The sequence below is a fragment of the Carcharhinus amblyrhynchos genome, unplaced genomic scaffold (assembly GCF_965287045.1).
Source record: "Carcharhinus amblyrhynchos unplaced genomic scaffold, sCarAmb.v2.hapA scaffold_42, whole genome shotgun sequence".
Classification (NCBI taxonomy): domain Eukaryota; kingdom Metazoa; phylum Chordata; class Chondrichthyes; order Carcharhiniformes; family Carcharhinidae; genus Carcharhinus; species Carcharhinus amblyrhynchos.
Window position 1 is genome coordinate 1,416,441 of NW_027649783.1, and position 19,884 is coordinate 1,436,324.

Below are 19,884 nucleotides of genomic sequence, written 5' to 3' on the forward strand. Positions count from 1 at the left end.
CAAGGAATATGAAGGTTACAGCACCATGGCCTGGGTGGGAATGTGGTCGGTACAGATTTGATGGGCCAAATGGCCTTCTTCTGCACGGTAGGGATTCTGTGATTGGAGACGATTAGCACAGCTGTATTTAATGGAAAGCTGGGGAAGTGTTGGAGGGTGAATGGATTTCAGAGACAAAAAGATAATGTTACATGAAATAGTTTGGGTGGGGGATCGTGTCGAGCAGCTTATCAATTAGAAAAAAATTCCAATTTCATTTCGGTAAATTATTTATTGAATTGTCCCAGATCTACAAAGTGGCTCAGAGACTGGGAGACAAACAATCAATCCGCAATCACAGTGTGAACAAAAGACAGAATGATCCAGAATGAATCATTCACTCATATACACCCATAGAGACTGACAGATAGACAATGAATTCCACACTCAATTCCTGCATCACACACCAAGTGATACAGAATGGTTTTCACATCCATACACACAGAATAGTTCCAGCACAGGAAGAGATCATCGGACACTTTGTGTCTGGGAGTTGTCATCTCGAAAGAAGCTCAGCTATCGCAGCCCACAGCTGAAAACACGGCAGCAACATTTGCAGAATACACAATACATGTCGCAAAGTAACTTGTGGAGAGGACGTAAGGAGCTTGGAGATAGTTATAGAAAGGTTTTCTTCATGGGTAGAAACCTGGCAACTGGAATATAATGTGAACTTATTCATTTTGGCAGGAAGAGAACAAAATCAGATTATTACTCAATTCTAGAAGGGCTGCAAACTTCCCCAGATGCAAAGGGATCTCGTTGTGTTCGAGTCACAAATATTTAGTATGCAGGTACAGCAAGTAATAAAAAAGGTTAATGGAATTTTTACTTTGTTACAAGTATTTGACCATGTAAGAAAATAATGTTATGCTTCAGTTGTTTAGGTCATTAGTGAAGTATCTCGAATATTGTCTGAAGTTTTGGTATCCATATTTAATGAAGGATGTAAATGCGCTGTAAACGGTCCAGAAGAGATTGTCAGTTTGTTAACTTGAATAGTTGGACAGTGCAGAGGAGATTTACCAGATTGAGAAGAGGAAAGGTTACACAGACTGACTGGGAATCTCTGCACCGGAGATACTCCGAGTGGGAGGTACCTTGTTCAAAGCACATCAGATCTTGAATGGTCTTCACAAGTCGCGCGTGGAAATGATGTCTCTTCTTGTGAGTGAATGCAGAACAACGGACACTTAAAGAAAACTGAGCTTCCTCTTTTGGGACGGTGAGTTCTGTTCTCTGGGAGAGCTGCACGTCTTTGGAACTCTGCCTCAGGAGGCGGTGGAGGCGGGGATATTGAATATTTTTAAGCCGGAAGTATATAGATTCTTATTTGGTAACAGAATCAAAGGTTATCGGGGACAGATGGAAATGTGGAAATCGAAACACAAACAGATCAGCCATGATCTTAATGAATGGCGGGACAGTCTTGAGGGGCCGAATGACCTTCTTCTGCCCTTATTTCCTCTCCTCGTGTGTCCGTCGCCTGATTGTGAATTTCCCCTCAACAGGACTGCTGAAACTCACCAATACTCACGGTTCACTCGGAACACCGGAATTAAACTAAAACATGGAAAAATTAAAATCTGACTGGAATTCCCAGTCCTGTCAGACTGTATGGTTGCTTTCCGAGTTCTGCAGAGATATTTTCTCTGCAGTGAGATCTCTGGAGGTCAACACTGCTTCGGCTTTCACTCATTGTCGCCACCTTCATTGCAATTTTTTCATCTTTTGAAAAAATGCAGGGCTCGTCCGGGATTTGAACCCGGGATTTATCGCATTTTAACATTACCCACAAAACGAGAATCAAACCCCTAAACCAACGAGCCACCCGCTACAACCTACCCACGAACCTTTCAAAGTATCTCAAAGTTAGGAAACTTTTTTGACAACAGCGATTTATTGAAGAATGTTCCATTTCACTGTCTGTTTTGATGAAGTTATGACGTGGAGATGCCGGCGTTGGATTGGGGTAAACACAGTAAGAAGTCTCACAAAACCAGGTTGAAATACAGCCAGTTTATTTGATAGTAAACCCACAGGCTTTCGGGGTTTTCCCCTTTGACGGGTGATGAATAGAGGGCTGTGGCAAGTGGTGTCCCTCAGGGATCAGTGCTGGGATCTTTGCTGTTTGTAATATATAAATTATTTGGAGGAAAATGGAACTGATTTGATTAGTAAGTTTGCAGACAACACAAACGATGGTGGATTTGTGGTAGTGATGAGGGCCATCAGGGGATACAGCAGAATATAGATCAGTTGGAGACTCGGGCAGAGAGATGGCCGATGGAATTTAATCCGGACAAATGTGGGTTCATTCATTTTGGAAGGTCTAATACAGATAGGAAATATACAGTAAATGACAGAATCCACAAGCGTATTGACAGCCAAAGGGATCTGAGTGGACAGGTCCACAGGTCACTGAAAGTGGCAACACAGGTGGAGAAGCTAGTCAAGAAGGCATACGGCATGCTTGTCTTCATCGGCTGGGGCACTGAGTTTAAAAATTGACAAGTCATGTTGCAGTTTTATAGAACCTTACATAGGCTGCACTTGGAATTTAGTGTTCAATTCTGACCGCCAAACTACCAGAAGAATGTGGAGGCTTTGGAGAGGGTACAGGAAAGATTTACCAGGATGTTGCCTGGTAGGGAGGGCATTAGCTATGAGGAGAGGTTGGAGAAACTTGATTTGTTCTCACTGGAGCTACGGAGGTTGAGGGGTGACTTGCTAGAAGTCCACACGATTACGAGAGGCATGGACAGAATGGATAGTCAGAAGCTTTTTTCCCTGGGTGAAAGAGTCAGTTTCTAGGAGGCAAAGGTTTAAGGTGTGAGGGACAAGGTTTAAAGGAGATGTATGAGGCAGAGAGTGGTGGGTGCCTGGAACTCTTTGCCGGGGATGTAGTGGAAGTGGATACGGTAGTGACTTCTTAGAGGCGCCTTGACAAATACATGAATAAGATGGAATTAGAGGGATCTGGTCCCAGAAACGGTAGGGAGGTTTATTTAAGTCGGGCAGCATGGTCGATGCAGGCTTGGAGGGCCGAAGGGCCTGTTTCTGTGCTGTAATTTTCTTTGTTCTTTGTTCACCCAGAGAAAATCCACGCAAACACGGGGAGACTCCACACAGACGGTGACCCAAGCCGGGAATCAAACCAAAGATGTGCGTGTTAGGTTGATTGGCCATGCTAAGAAATTGCCCCTTAGTGTCCAGGGATCTGAACGTTAGAGGGATTAGTATGTATAATCCGTAGGGATATGGGGTTAGGGCCTGGGTGGGAGTGTGGTTGGTGCAGACTCAACGGGCCTCTTTCTGCACTGCAGCGTTCTATGATTCTATGAAACCCGGGTCCCTGGTGCTGTCAGGCAGCAGCAGCTTCCTATCCACCCTGTCCATTTCTTATACACCTCAATCAGGTTTCCTCTCAGCCTTCACTGCTCTAAATAAAACAACCTGATCCAATCCAATCTCTCTTCAAAGCTCAAATTCTCCATCCCAGTCTACGATCTGGTCACTGGTAAATGGACACTGCACCCTCTCCAGTGCAATCAAATCCTTACTGTAGTGATTTGACCGGAACTGCACACTGTCCTCCAGCGGTGGCTTCACCAAAATGTTGTCCAGCTCGAAGTGAACCTTCCTGCTCTTACAATCATGCATTAATATTCCATTCCTCACGCTGCATGAATCTTCACAACTCACAGACTCAAAGGGATTTCCAATATTGAAAAACATTGGAGGTTTCCTTTGTATTTTCAGGGATCTGGGAATCAGTGGATCATCCAAAAATAGAACTGAAAAATATGAAATCACAGCATTTATTGACATTGTGCTAATATCAGGGTAATATTCAAGGTGTTGACTACGTGGCATCGCCAGATCAAAGGTGAGCCAAAATGCTGATGAATTGAACGAACGTTGATCTCAGGTCACGAAAAGTGTCGGTACAAATGTAAAGATTTGCATTTTTGAAAGTTTCATTTCTTGACAGTCTTTGATTCTATTTTCAAAGTTAGAGAATAACACAAGTACAATTTGACATAATAAAATTGTGACAAATTCCCTGTTGGGAAATTGAACCCCGGTCTCCTACGTGTCAGGCGGGGATACAAACCACTATACTAACGAGGAATTGGCATTCCAAGCAGCCACACGCATTGTACACTTGCCACTTACACTTCCGGAGCGACAACTCAGTTCTGATGAGATCAGTTCTTTTCCCCAATACGGAGAACCATTTAATGCAGCAAACAGCGGCTTTAACGAACTCATTAAGACTTTTGGATTAACAGGAAAGAGAATGAGATGGATGCATGAAGAAAAAAACACAAATCAGATGGAGACAGAAAGGAGCGTTTGCCGTTCATATCAAACCGCATGTTCTTTTTAATTTTGGAGGAAAGACGGGGTGTCTTGAAGTCTGAACATGCTGGACAATCTCAGCTGGTCTCTCTCCACAGATGATGTCAGATCTGCTGAGTTTTTTTTCCCAGTATTTTCATTTGTTGTTTCAGATTCCAGCATCGGCAGGATTTTGTTTTTATTTTGTCAAGAAATACGGTTTTTTTTTCTCCAAACCGCTGGAAGTTCCAAAGTGCTTTACAGCTGAGATGCTTTTCTTTAATTATATTGTCTTTTTATTGCCCGAGGTACAGGTGCAGATTGAGCAAAAACATAAAACATCATCCCCAATCTCACATAGTTATGGAAGAAAAATTCTGTAACTATTACCATTTCATCGGTTGTTTGATATAGATGTATTTGATAAAAGCTGCCTCGGTTAAAATCTTATTGGGGCAAATATCTGTGAGCCACTGGAAAATGAACCAAGTTTCCAAACCGTTTCTGAACTCATGAAGTTGAAGGTTAATTATTCTGTGTCTCCGATGCTAACTTTAAGAAACTCAATGAAATCTCTACTGTCCATGGGTCGGCCACGGATTCAAAAACCGAACAGATTTCCAAGCGTGTCTGCAACATAGAACCATGTATCCCTGCAGCACAGAAACAAGGCATTCGCCAGAGTCTGATGTGAACTGATCAGTTGTTTGATTTGATTTGATTTGATTTGATTTATTATTGTCACATGTATTAGCAAACAGTGAAAATTATTGTTTCTTGCGCGCTCCACAGACAAAACATACCATTCATAGAGAAGGAAACGAGGGAGGGCAGAATGTAGTGTTACAGTCATAGATAGAGTGTAGAGAAAGATCAACTTAATGCAAGGTAAGTCCAATGAAACGTCTGACAGTAGCAGGGAATCAACTATTCTTGAATTCGGTTGGTACGTGACCTCTGGATTTTGTATCTTTTTTCCCGACGGAAGAAACTGGAAGAGACTGTCTCCAGGCTGCGTGAGTTCCTTAATTGTGTTGGCTCTTTGCCGAGGCAACGGGAAGTGTAGACAGACTCAACTGACTGGAGGCTGGTTTCCGTGATGGATTACATTCACAACATTTTGTAGTTCCTTGCGGTACTGGGCAGAGCAGGATCCACACCAAGCCTTGATAGAACCAGGAATTATGCTTCTATGATGCATCAGTAAACGTTGGTGAGAGTCGTGGCTGGCATGCCAAATTTTCTTTGGGAACGAAAGGGGAGAATTCACACCTCTTTAACCTGTGATTATCCGTCTCTCTACCCTTGCTGTCTGTATCATTAACGACTTAATTACCTGAAAAGTATCGCATTCTAACGATCATTCACACTCCAATCTGTAATGATCTACTATCGTGTTTGAGTCTATCGATGCCGTGTTTTTTTTTAACCTCCCTGAACTCATCTGATGCAGGAGCAGCTCTCTGAAAGCTCGTGATTCCAACATTACCCTGTGTTGTGAGACTTCTCATTTGCCCACCTCAGTCCAACGCCGGCCCCTCCATATCAACACGAGTGCGAGCAGATCATCTGTTGAGGAAATCGGAAAATTGATCAGAATTGTTGGTGTAATGTGCTCCATCATCCGTCCTCACTGTTCAGAGTCCTAACCACACATTCCAGGTATCACACAATACATCACTTGAAAGGGATTTGGCCAACTAAGCCATAAAGTCCGATAGTCTTCACTGCAGTGCAATGGAATGTGGGAAATAAGTTTCAGATGTGGGAGTATCTGTGAAAATAGAGATCGCTCACATTTCAAATCCTGACCTTTCACTAGACCCACCTGATTCTCTCTCCACAGATGTAACGGCTTGGCATAAAATCATAAGTCAAAAAATGCAGAACCCCTCCAGTGGCCAATGGAGACTGCACTGATTTCCCTGTAAACATTTCAAATCTGCCTTTCCCCGACATTGTATATCAGAGGGAATCACACGCATCACTCAGCAGAACTCCTCGGCTGAACACTAAACGATTTATCATGAGTTGGTTCCATTTACTGCATTCAGACACACATCTGGTCTAAAAGTAGCCGTGTTCAGGATGTGATTCACACAGTTTTCTGCTCTGAAGTCAGATGAGCTCCTCCTGTGACACCAGGTGATTTCTTTAGATATTCATTTGTACGGGAAATGTGTGTCGCTGGCCCGGAAAGCATTTGTTGTCCAAAACTAATTATCTTCAATAATTTGACAGTGAATCTATTCTTGAGCCACTGCAGTCCATGTGGTGTCTGCACTGATACATTGCTTTTCGGGAAGGAGTTCCAGGATTGTCAGCCAGCCGCAGAAACGATGGTATATTTCAGAGACAGGATGGGATGTGTCTCGGAATGGAACTTACTGGAGGTAATCCCACACTCAGAAACAACGCTGCATTTTGACAGAAGAGATGGGGAGAGGCAAGAAAAAAAATTGGTCCAGTTCTAAATAGTGTGCAAGCTCAGAGGGGCCTGAGGTTCAGAGAGATCTTTGAGAGTGAGAGGAAATTTTGAACATGTCATTCGGAAAGCGGATTGGAACCTTGGCTTCATAAGTGGAGGCAATGTTTCTGCATAGAATCTCTGCATTGGAAAAGGAAGCCATTTGGCCCATCGAGTCTACAACTTTCTGAAAGAACATCTTTTACACAATTTTTACCTGGCGAATCCCCAGAACCTATACATCCTGGGACACTGAGGGACAATTTAACATGGCCAATGTACCTAACCAGCATGTGTTTGGAATGTGGGAGGAAACTGGAGCACCCAGAGGAAACACATATAGGCACAAGGAGAACGTGCAAACTCCACACACCCAAGGCCCGAATCAAACACGGGCACCAGTGCGAACCACCGTGCCGCTTTGCTGCCTTATTTAATGTCTCGAAGCAGGGAAAGTATGCTTCATTGTTTTACATTTTGTTTTGCCTTAATTGCTAGTAGCTGGATTCAGGGACAGATATTGAGAATTTGAGGTAAGATGTGCGGGCACGCGATAGCTGACATGCTCTTAACTTTTTGACTGAAATCTTGTATTTAAAGAAACCGCTGCCTTGAAATCCTACTTTGCGGTTCAGCGAGGTGGGGGGAGGGGGGGGGGGCGATGGTGTTGAGTTGGATTCTTTGATTGAAAAATCGTTTTATTTTCCACAAGAGAGACTCGGAGATCTCATGATCAGAACAGACACACAAACACAGTTGGATTTGTCTGACCCGCCCGTCCCTTTCATACATTGTCTCTTGCACAATGTTCACATCTACACATTCACAGGCCAAAACTTTCACTGAATGTTAGGTCCCAGGACGGAAGTTCTCCTTCTCTCGGCCTTTGCTCTAGTTTCCAAGGGGTTAGTGATAGTTTTTCACCTCACTAACTGTTAAACACTCTGAGAACTGCTCCCCACAGATTGTCTTTGAATTCATTCATGGAATGTGGGTGTCGCTGTCTGGGTCAGCATTTATTACCCATCCCTAATTGCCCTTGGGAAGATGGTGGTGAGCTGCCTTCTTGAACTGTTAAAGTACATGTGATGTCGGATCATATCTGTTAACCAGATTCCGTGACATCTGGACAGTGAGCTGCCTTCTTAAACCGCTGCAGTCCATGTGGTGTGAGATCACATCTGTTGACCAGATTCCGCGGCAAGAGCCAATCATATCTTTTTTTTTCAGTTATTATAGTGATGACAAATATCATTGTGTTTCTTTCGGGTGAAAATACAAATTATCTGCTCTCGGAATCTCCAGATTTTCCTAAACTAAAATGCTTAGGAAATCAGAAACATAAAGGAACTTGGGAGTCCTTGTTCCAGATTCTCTTAAGGTTAACGAGCAGGTTCAGTCGGCAGTTAGGAAGGCAAATACAATGTTAGCATTCATGTCGAGAGGGCTCGAATACAAGGGCAGCGATGTACTTCTGAGGCTGGATAAGGGCCTGGTCAGACCCCACCTGAAGTTTGTTTGAAGTTTTTGGCCACATATCTAAGGAAGGATCTGTTGGCATTGGAAAGGGTGCAGAGGAGGTTCACGAGAATGATCCCTGGAATAGAGAAACTGTCGTATGAGGAACGGTTGAGGACTCCGGATCTCGTTGAAGTTCAGGAGAATGGCGAGTTGGGGGGAAGGGGTATCTTATTGAAACTTACAGGATACTGCGAGGCCTGGATAGAGTGAACGTGGAGAGAATGTTTCCACTAGTAAGAGAAACTAGAACCAGAGGGAACAACCTCAGGCTAAAGGGACGACCCTTTAAAAGAGAGATGAACATAGAACATAGAACATAGAACATAGAACATTACAGCGCAGAACAGGCCCTTCGGCCCACGATGTTGCGCCGACCAGTTACAAAAACAATGACCCACTAGCCTATACCAATCCCTTTTCGTCCATAAACCTATCCAGAGATCTCTTAAACGCCCCCAAACTAGACGCATTTACAACTGCAGCAGGCAGGGCATTCCAATCCCTCACCACCCGCTGGGTAAAGAACCTACCCCTGACATCCGTCCTGTAGCTACCCCCCCTTAATTTAAAGCCATGCCCCCTCGTGCTAGCTTTCTCCATCCGAGGAAAAAGGCTATCACTATCCACCCTATCTAAACCTCTAATCATCTTATATGTTTCAATAAGATCCCCTCTTAGCCGCCTTCTTTCCAACGAAAACAACCCTAAATCCCTCAGTCTCTCCTCATAGGACCTCCCCACCATACCAGGCAACATCCTAGTAAACCTCCTCTGCACCCTCTCCAACGCCTCCACATCCTTCTTGTAATGCGGGGACCAGAACTGCACACAGTACTCCAAGTGCGGCCGCACTAGAGTAGTGTACAGTTGCAACATTACACTGCGACTCCTAAATTCAATCCCCCTACCAATAAACGCCAAGACACCGTACGCCTTCTTAACAACCTTATCTACTTGATTCCCAACTTTCAGGGATCTATGTACACACACACCTAGATCCCTCTGTTCATCCACACTATTCAAAGTCCTCCCGTTAGCCCTAGACTCGACACATCTGTTGCTCCTACCAAAGTGAATTACCTCACACTTCTCCGCATTAAATTCCATCCGCCACCTCTCGGCCCAGCTCTGCAACCTATCTAAGTCTCCCTGCAGACTATGACACCCTTCCTCACAATCTACCACACCTCCAACTTTGGTGTCATCAGCAAATTTACTAATCCACCCAACTATACCCTCATCCAGATCATTAATAAAAATTACAAACAACAGTGGCCCCAAAACAGATCCCTGAGGCACACCACTCGTAACTGTACTCCATGATGAATATTTACCATCCACCACCACCCTCTGTCTCCTATCTGATAGCCAATTCCTGATCCAACTTCCTAGATTACCCACAATCCCATACATCTGCATTTTCTGCAGAAGCCTACCATGGTGAACCTTATCGAACGCCTTACTAAAATCCATGTATACCACGTCAACTGCCTTGCCCCCATCCACCTCTTTGGTCACCTTCTCAAAAAACTCAATAAGGTTAGTAAGGCACGACCTACCCGCTACAAAACCATGCTGACTATTTCTAATCAATTCATTACACTCCAAATAACTATAAATCCTATCCCTAATAATTTTTTCTAAAACCTTGCCCACAACAGAAGTAAGACTCACCGGTCTATAATTCCCGGCAAAGTCTCTGTTCCCCTTCTTAAACAATGGGACAACATTCGCTATCCTCCAATCCTCCGGGACTACACCAGAGACCAATGACGACCTGAAGATCTGAGCCAGAGGCTCTGCAATCACCTCTCTAGCCTCCCAGAGAATCCTAGGGTAGATGAGGAGGAATTTCTTCAGCCAGTGAGTTGTTCAGCTGTGGAACTCTTTGCCACAGAAAGCTGTGGAGACAAGATCATTGAGTATCTTTAAGAGAGAGACAGATAGGTTCTTGATTAATAGGGGGATCGGGGTGAATGAGAAAAGGCAGGAGAATGGGGATGAGAAAACTATCAGCATGATTGAATGGCGGAGCAGTCTCAATGGACCGAGTGGGATAATTCTGATCCTGCGTCTTATGGTCTTATGGTGATTCACTCAACTTTTCCAAATCACTCTGTCGGATATGGTGTAAGGTGGCACTGAGAGAATGGGATGGAGAGAGAATGCGGTGACTGCAGTCTGACTCTGATTCTTCAAACCAGTTAGTGCCCCCTTGTAGAAAGTGAATGTGTCTGAGAACAGGAGAAAAGCAGGTCGTGAGACAGGGATTTATTTTCCATAAAAAATAAAACAAACTTCGAACCAGTCAGTGTCTGTCTGAGAACTGGAGGGGAGGGGAGGGGGTCTGCTCAAATAAAATTCACATCAATATTATCATCATCCATGTGTGTCTGACGTAAAATCTAGTTTGAAATTGTTGTCCGTGGAAACTTTGTTTAGTTTTTTTTAATCCCTCGAAACTAATCAATGAATTCTCAGTCAGAAACAGTGGTAAAGAGGAAGCTGAACCTGTCCAGACAAGCCAAGTTGAGTTTACAAACTGCGTTATGGACACATCTCGTGTCTGATGAAATCAGCGACTAAGTTAGTTCCGTCATTATAACGAATGAAAATAACGACTCTTTAAACCAAGCGAGTGTTGGTGATATCGCGGTGGGCAGAGCTGCCTTTCAAGCAGCTGGCACGGGTTCAATTCCCGGCGTCGCAATGGGAATTTATTTAGAAACTTATCCTCCTGTGTCTCGAAACAAATGGACATAAAGTTCAAAAGCAACATTTGATGGTAATGAAATGAAAATAAATGTTTTTTTTCCCCAAAAAATTCGGAATCTATTTGCTTTTAATGAACATTTCTTTGAAACATAAAAACAAGTCTCTGAACAAATACATGAGTTCTCATTCAGAGAGAAAGATACAAAATAAAAGATGAACAAATTCAGCTCACACACTGCTCTCTGCATCATTGCTGTGTCTGATAAAGTTAGTAGAAATGTTACTGGGCAGCTGCGATGGCCGAGTGGTTAAGGCGTTGGATTCGAAATCCGATGGGGTTTCCCTGCGCAGGTTCAAACCCTGCTCGCAGCGAGTCTGATGTAAAACGTTTTAAAATAACAGTTTGTTTAGAGCGCAACCACTAAAAAATGTAACTTCTGGTGTTCCTCTTTTCAAGAAGTGGATTTGTGATGTGGGCCGTGATGTCCTCAGCTGGCGAACTGGGCCGTGTGTGCTGGAAATTCCATGAGAAAGATCATGACGTGAAAAGAGAGAGAAATAAAGCAGCATCAGGGGAACAAGGACAAAACGAGGTCTCATATCAGAGGAAGGTTCTTATGTAATTACTCACAGAAGATAAAGATCATATTTCACCAGAATACAGTGAATGAATGAGAACTTCAAAATGCTGCTCTGATGATATGAAATTGTGTTCATTCAAACACATTGCAAAAGCTGCTCATTACTGGGCATAAGACATTCCTGGTTATAACAGCTTGAGAAAGGAGATTTCAGGTGGGAAAATAGGGAGGGACAATCGTTTTGGAAAACTAGGAAACGAGGATTATATATAATTTTAAGAAATCAGTGAAAATTTCCTGTTTAGAATCGTGTTAACAATCTTGTGGCTATATTTCATTTCTTCCTGAAATCAAACACAGGTTTTGGCCTCAACTACTTCCTGTGGCAGTGAATTCCACACCTTCACCATTCTCTGGAGAACGCCTAGTTCTGGAGTCCCCCATCATCGGGAACATTCTTTCTGAATCTACCTTGTCTAATCCTGTCAGAATTTTATCGTTTCCATGAGATCCCCTCTCACTCTTCTAAACTCCAATGAACACATTTCTAGTCGAGTGGCCGTTCTAGGAGATTCTATAATTAGGGGATTGATAACATCCTTTGTATCGAGAGTCCCACACAGTATGTTGCCTGCTCGGTGCCATGGTGAGGGACATCTCTGATTGGCTTGAAAGGATATTGAAGTAGGAGTGGGGATGGGATCCAGTTGTTGTGATCCATATTGTGATAAACAACCTTATCTCTGTGAAATGGATTCTAAACATGAAACGTTCGCTGATTTCTCATGGTTATTTAGAGTCCTTTTTGAGTAACGGTGGAAGACCGTGTAAAAGGACCTGTTTGGGGTTCATCAGCAACGAGGAAATACATTAAAGAACAGGTCCTCAGGGGTTACAATCTCTGGATTATTACCCGAGCCACATACAAATTGGCATTGGGGTGATTGACATAATGTAAAGTTCACTAGACTGAAGTCTGGAGCTGGGAGTGAAGTTACGAGGAGTGATTAGAAAAATGAGGGCCTTTTTCTCTGGGGTTTAATTACATTTTTCAGGATGTGATGGTGGGGGTAAAGAGAGCCGAATGATTTCTGCTGGTGGAGGCTGGGTGAACCCTGAGACCTGGTTTCGGGGGAGGATGGGTAGAGAGAAAGAGGGACAGAGTTTAACTCCCAGGAGAGAAGCTGAGTAACACTTGAGGCCACTCCAAGTTTTGGAATCTTGCCCTCACCCAAAAGGGAATCAGTGAATTGTTAACCCGGGATCGATATCTTCTTGTTAACAGTGGTTATTAAGGGTGACGGGGTCAAGGGGTGAAGGTGGAGATTGGAAACAAAACCGCCTTCACATTCCCGAATAACAGAGCAGGATCGAGGGACTGAATGGACTCGTCCTAGTCCCACCCCCTGTGAGCAGATATCTCAGAGCATTTTAGTGAGTGCAGAAGGTTACAGAGATAGGGAGGGTTGTAGTGGCTGGTGGTGGTAGGAGAGGGAAAATAGTTGTAATTGCTGGAGGAGGTTACAGGGAGAGGGAGGGGTGTAGGAGCTGGAGGTAATTATAGAGATAAGTAGGGTTGTAGTGAGTGGAAGGCTTTACAGAGATAGGGAGGTCTGTAGATGCTGGAGGAGGCTACTGACCTATATCTGGGTGGACAGGTTTCAATCTCAAAATTTGCCAAAGGTGCAAAACTTGAAAATATTCTGAACTTTAATAAGAAGGATATTGATAATCTTCAAGAAGATGTAGACAGGCTGGTGGAATGGACAGGCACGTGACAGATACAACTTAATTAACGTAAGGAAGTGTGAAGTGAGACATTTTGGTCCGAAGATCAAGGAAGACGATATAAAATAAAGCGTACACCTTTACCCTTCCTAATCCCCATTGCACCTTTACTACGCTGAGATGCCACAGTCTCTTCACCCATCTCAGAACTCATGAATATCCAACCTGAAGCCTGCATTTCACCGTCTACTTGTACAGTGATCATAAAACATTTGGCACTCCAACTTTCCTTGGCATCTTCTGAAACGATTCCCTGCTCCGTCTGACAACTCAGTCAATGTCGTATCTTCACTTAGTGCCCTGCCCACGGTAAGATTATCCTGTGCAGTCCCCATAGTGTTTCCCACACAACTTGCTCAGTTGTATTGCCCAGATTGCATACTGTTCCAAATTTTCGATTCTCCATTAATAATAAATGCACGACTGAACTTTACGTAGCAGAGTGGCGCAGCGGAAGTGTGCTGGGCCCATTACCCACAGGTCGATGGATCGAAACCATTCTCTGCTATTTCGCTTTTAGCAACAGCAAAAAGAATTCCACGACGGCTCCTTCAAAATGATTTGACATTTCCGTCCAGGGTGCAGTAACTTTCTTCCTCTTCTCGTTACTAGTTAACATTTGAATGAGTAACAGATCGCTGAAATGTCATTTACTCACAGACAGACACAAGCTGTAAATGTTGCAAAGATACACAAGTCTAAGTTTTGCCCTTGGAGCACAACTATAAGGTTCATGGTGGGAGATATAGGAGGGATGTCCGAGGTAGATTCTTCACTCAGAGAGTGGTTGGGGTGTGGAATACACTGCTGCTGTGATAGTGGAGTCGGACACTTTAGGAACTTTCAAGCGGTTATTGGATAGGCACATGGAGCACACCAGAATGATGGGAAGTGGGAGAGCTTGATCTTGGGTTTGAACATAACTCGGCACAACATTGAGGGCCGAAGGGCCTGTACTGTTCTGTGTTCTTTGTTCAAGAATTATCCCTTGAATAAACACTGCCACCTTTCAATGTTTAGCGGGTGAGTTTTATGAAGAGCTGAGTGCGATTCCCGCCTTTCTGCTTCTGTACAAATTTAGTCAAAGGAAAATTATCCAAATATATCTTCAATTCTCCTTGTCTTTCACAAAGAACTGGGCGTATGTTGGATACAGTTTCAACAGTAGCTTTAAAAAGATAGAGAATGGATTTACAAATTTAAAATCCAAGGGTGACATCAATGCCTGAAGTGGTTTCAGGCTGTGGCGACTAGAATAACAATGCACATTCTCAATTTGAATTGTTCAAAATCATAGAATGGAGCATCCATTGTGGATGAAAGGAAACTTTAAACTGTGCCGCTGTGCTGTGCTTCAGGAGCTGGTTTTACACAAATCTCCGTTAATGAGATGTTGCCTCACCTGCTGAGCATTTCCAGCATTTTTTGGTTTTTTTTGTCAGATTTCCAGCTTCCAGCTTTGCGTTGTGTTCTGTGTAGGTGTTTAACTGGAACAGGGAACAGGTTCTGATCAGCCCCGTGACAGATAGAGTAGAATGTATCTCCCAACTATCAGGCCTGCGAGATGAGACTTCAAGCTGTACAGGGGAGTGAGGAAGAGAGATAAGGGAGCATCATTCTGTGAGGGACAGATTTCCTGTATAGAGGAGGAAAAGGTCTGCATTTTCACAACTGTTTTAACAGACATCAGATGTCCCAACATGACTTGCGATCAATGAAGTCCTTCTTAACAGTCCTTAACCTTTTAACTCTGAGATTATTGAATTTATCAATAGTTTCCACATCGTCAAAAATCCATCTAAGGACAAGTAAAATTTCAGCCTGTGTCTCTGTGTCGACTTGGACTTCCAAATGATGGTAATTCAGTCACTTAAAGATTGTGAGTTTGAGTCCCACCACAATCGGATTATGGATCAGGTTAGTAACAAACCAGTTGCTGCTTCATTGATGTGATTCACCTTCGGCACCGACATTTCCTGCTCTGCCATCTCTCCATGCTGTTTCTGTTAACCCGGCTCCCAGGGAAACCACTGACTCGAGAATAAATCACAAACCTTTCTTAAAGTTTGACACAACGTTCGCTGGTTGGGTTAGAAATTGTAACATCTTTTTTCAATTAGATATTTCATTTCTTTTGGAAGATAAATAAGATTAAGGAACGCAGACACGCAACAACAACTTATAAATAACTACAATCAATAAATAAATACCAGTGTCCTACAACCTGGCAGTGTCTCCTTTTTCACAAATACCACCAGATCTGGAACGTATTTCCAGCATTCCGCTGAACCCACCCGCAACAGCGACAGGCTCTGTGGCTTAGTTGGTTAAAGCGCCTGCCTAGTAAGCCGGTAGATCTTGGGTTCATAATCCCAGCGGAGCCTCGCCTCTTTTTCAATGTTATTCTGATCTTTCTGCTGCGCTTGTCCTTCTTGGTCCCAATGGGCGTGGGTTTGGAAGGTGCTGCCAAAGAAGCTTCATTGAGTTGCTGCAGTGCCTCGTGTGGATGGTGCACACTGCTGTCATTGTGTGTCGGTAGTGGAGGGAGTGAGTTTTCATACATGGGAAGCGAATGAAGCGGGATGCTCAGTCCTGGATGGTGCCAAATTTCTGTCGTTCTGTTCAAGTTGAATTCACCCAGGCAAATTATCTCAGGAAACAAGGTGATTGGATTTCCTCCCACATTCCAAAGATGAGCAGGTTGAATGGATTTGGCCATGTTAGATTGTCCCTTCGTCCCCAAGGTATTTCTATCAGTAGATGCGCGGAGTGGGTGTGTGGCACTGCGGGGATAGATCCTATGTGCAATTCTCTGTCGGAGGGTCGGTGGAGGGTCGGTACAGGCTCGAAGGGCAGAATGGTCTCCTTCAGCACCGTCGGGATTGTGTGTTTCTCAGGCCATTTGACAGTGTTGGGAATTCCTTGAGAAAATAATGGAAATCTGTGTTGGTAGAACATTGAGTATATTTAGATGATTTTTTTTACTGCAAGATGATGAAAATACCTGGATCATCTCAACAAATAGTCGAGATATTTGTGGGGAGTCTCGAAATTTTAACAACGTTGGAGATTATCCACTGTGAAGGGAAAGGCAAAACTGACAAGCAAAATGGATTTTGTGACTGGCACAATTGCAAACATCATTGGGAAAAAAGAACCAAGGCTCCGCTGGGATTCGAACTCAGGATCTCCTGCTTACTAGGCAGGCGCTTTAACCAACTAAGCCACAGAGCCTGGCACTTCCGTGGGCGGGATCAGCGGAATGCTGGAAATATGTTCCAGATCTGGTGGCATTTGTGAAAAAGGAGATACTGCCAGAATAGGAACGTACCTGTGAACTATCCGACTAAATATTGAACGGTTTAACGTGAGCTGGGTCCACTTACACTTTTCAGACACACATTTGGTGTAAAATTAGAGATGTGATTCACACACACAGTTTTCTGCTCTGAAGGCAGCTGTGCTCCTTCTGTCGCACGAATTGATTTAAAAAAGAAAATACTTTATTCATACGGGGTATGTGTGTCACTGGCCCGGGAAGCATTTATTGTCCAAATTAATTGTCTTTGAGTAATTGGCGATGAATTCATTCTGGAGACACTGCAGTCCATGTGATGTATGTACACATAGACTGCTGTTAGGGAGGGAGTTCCGGGATTGTGAGCCAGCCATGGGAACGGTGATATGTTTCCAAGTCCGGATGATGTGTGTCTCGGAGTGGAACTTACAGGTGGTCATTGTTCCTCTGCATCTGCTGCCCTTGTGCTGAGAGATTTCTTGGGTTTGGATGGTGCCTCGCGAAGGGGAAAAAAACAGTTTCTGAAGTGGGATTTGAGCCTAGGCCCCGAAAGAAGACTGCGACCTGAACACAGCATCTTCAACAGATCGGTTATCCTGACTACATCCGCCAAAGTTCAAAATCTGTGCACAAATCGAATTGAATTCCATTTTTGTGGCATTTACATTTCAAACTCGATACGTTTTTTACTCCATTTTTGAACCCCAGCCAGAGGCCTGTATCTGAGTCCCATCCTCCCCCAAGCCGCCGGGGGGTGAGGAGCTTCTCATTGCTGCATTGCTCTGTTTGCTCAAATCAACAAAGACCCAATTCCCGCCCTTCCTGTTCCTTACAGGAAGGTGTTGAGAGTGTCAGATCTGAGCAACGTGAAGTATCCAATTGGAGAGTTACATCCTGGCGACAGGAATATCTCTCCACAGCTGCTTTCGGAGCTGCTGAATATTTCCAGCATTTCCTCTTTCTGATTTTGTGTCTTCATTACAGGAGTTCATTTACTGACAACCCAAAACTTGTCCCTCGGGCCCAGCTCCAGACACAGCTTTTCTGTGATCGCCAAACGGACAAGTTCACTCTTCACTTTCCTACACACATGCTTTAAAATCGGCTGGTCTCACACTCAGCAGCCTGCGGCATCGCCTTCAAACCTCACCCCACCCTCCAACCATCCACCAGGGTCTCAGAGGTACAAGTACTTCTTAGGAATTGACAAAGGCAAGGGGATTACTGTGTTTGTGAGGGCATATAAAAGGTTAATCCATACTCACAAAGAGACTGTGAGAATCTCTCTTCCTGTCTATTTGATCAAAAGAAGATACAGATTGTCTGCAGTCAGTCATTATCCAACAATATTCCCCCTTCCTATACAGTTACTGAGTGGGGGTGGAGGGATAGACACCGATAGAGTGAGTGAGGGCGGTGATAATTTATCAGAAAATATATCAGTTACAGAAATCCTTGTAAATTCCGGCTTTATCCAGAAAGATTCTCTTGGAGAAACAGAAGCTGCAGTCTCAGCTCTCACTGATATTATAGTAGAAACATATTATTAATCCCACACTCAGGAACAGTGCTGCATTTGGACAGGAGATATGGGGAAAAGGAATAGAAACTGAATGGTCCAGTTCTGAGCAGTGTGCAGGCTCAGAGGGAGCTGAGGGTCAGAGAGATCTCTAAAGGAGAGAGGCGATTTTAAGAGAGTCGTCAGTAAGGCGGATTGGATGTTTGGCTTCAGAACCGGAGATACTGAGTATAAAAGCTGGAAAGTTCTGCTCAATCTTTATGAAGCTCTGATTATCTGCGGCTGTTTTAGGATTGTACCCAGACCCAGTAATCACACTTTAGAAAGTGTGGGAGAGTCCTGACGAGGGTGAAGATGAGATTTACTGCTTTGGATCGGTCGATGATGGATTTTAGCTCAAAGGTTTGACTGGATAATTCGGATTTTAACTCTTTACAGCTAACGGGATTGAGTGGTGATGTAAGAGACGTGTAAAATAAAATAACATATTGAACCAAGGTACACAGGGGGAAGTTGCTGCATTAGCTGCTGGCAGAAGGATTCAGGGACAGGCATTGAAGATTGAAGACAGGATGTGTAGGAGGCAGAGGATCCCCACAGTGCGGAATGAGGCCGCACCGACCATTCTGCACCAACTCTCCGACAGAGAATCCCTCTCTGTAACCCCACCTAATTACCCTACTAATCCCCCTGACAATAAGGGGGAATTTAGCCTGGCCAATCCGCCTAATCTGCGCTTCGTTAGAGATGGGAGGAGACCGGAACACCCGAAGTAAACACACACACGGGGGGAACGTGCAAACTTCACACAGGCAGGCAGCCAAGAATGTTGGAAATGATCTCCAGTTTTCTACCGGTTACAAACACTGGGGATTCCCCTTCAGTTTGTGGCATCTGGGAATCAGTAAAACATCCAAAAATAGAACTGAGAATAAATCTAACCTCGGTAGGTATTCACATGGTACTGACATTCGGACGGTGTACTCATAGGTCGACCGCGTGGCCTAATGGATAAGGCGTCTGACTTCGGATAGTGATGGTATCAGAAGATTGCAGGTTCGAGTCCTGTCGCGGTCGTTTTATGCAGAAATCTGGTTGAAGTTCCCAAAAAAACGAAATGTCCTTCTTCAGTTGAAAGCTCTGCGTTTTCTTGCAAACATTGCAGGGCTCTTTCTCAGAATGTATTTCCTTGTTGTTTTGTTCATTCAATTTTCTAATCTCATTATTTTATCCTCCGCCCCAGAAATCAATCTTATCTTTGAGATCTTAATAAATTGTTGATGCTCCCGAATGGAGCAACAGGCTTTGATACAATCTATTCAATAGAATTCTGTCCAAACTGCGCTCTGGGCTTTCCTGGTGCCTGATAAAATCAGCAACTGAGGAAGCTCCGTAATTAAAACTAACACAAATATCAAGGCCATGCGCAACGTGAGCGATGGTGGTATAGTGGTGAGCATAGCTGCCTTCCAAGCAATTGACCCGGGTTCGATTCCCGGCCATCGCATTGATAATTAATTTAGAATCTTATCCGCGGCCTCTTGGACTTTAAACGGAGTGAACAAACACAGGGTGAACACAATATTCGACAGTAATAGAGGTTTTTTTCCCC

At 43.9% G+C, this 19,884-nt stretch overlaps 4 non-coding genes across 4 annotated transcripts; 3 read left to right on the forward strand and 1 right to left on the reverse strand.

Annotated features, from left to right (window-relative positions):
• Positions 1-11,376: 11,376 nt before the first annotated feature.
• Positions 11,377-11,458, forward strand: trnas-cga (transfer RNA serine (anticodon CGA)). Its single transcript has one exon. It is a non-coding gene; the product is annotated as a tRNA-Ser (tRNA).
• Positions 11,459-16,615: 5,157 nt separating this feature from the next.
• trnat-agu (transfer RNA threonine (anticodon AGU)) lies at positions 16,616-16,689 on the reverse strand. The gene has a single exon. It is a non-coding gene; the product is annotated as a tRNA-Thr (tRNA).
• A 2,576-nt stretch (positions 16,690-19,265) lies between these two features.
• On the forward strand, positions 19,266-19,349 carry trnar-ucg (transfer RNA arginine (anticodon UCG)). The gene is given in 2 exon segments: positions 19,266-19,302; positions 19,314-19,349. It is a non-coding gene; the product is annotated as a tRNA-Arg (tRNA).
• A 358-nt stretch (positions 19,350-19,707) lies between these two features.
• On the forward strand, positions 19,708-19,779 carry trnag-ucc (transfer RNA glycine (anticodon UCC)). The gene has a single exon. It is a non-coding gene; the product is annotated as a tRNA-Gly (tRNA).
• Positions 19,780-19,884: the final 105 nt, after the last annotated feature.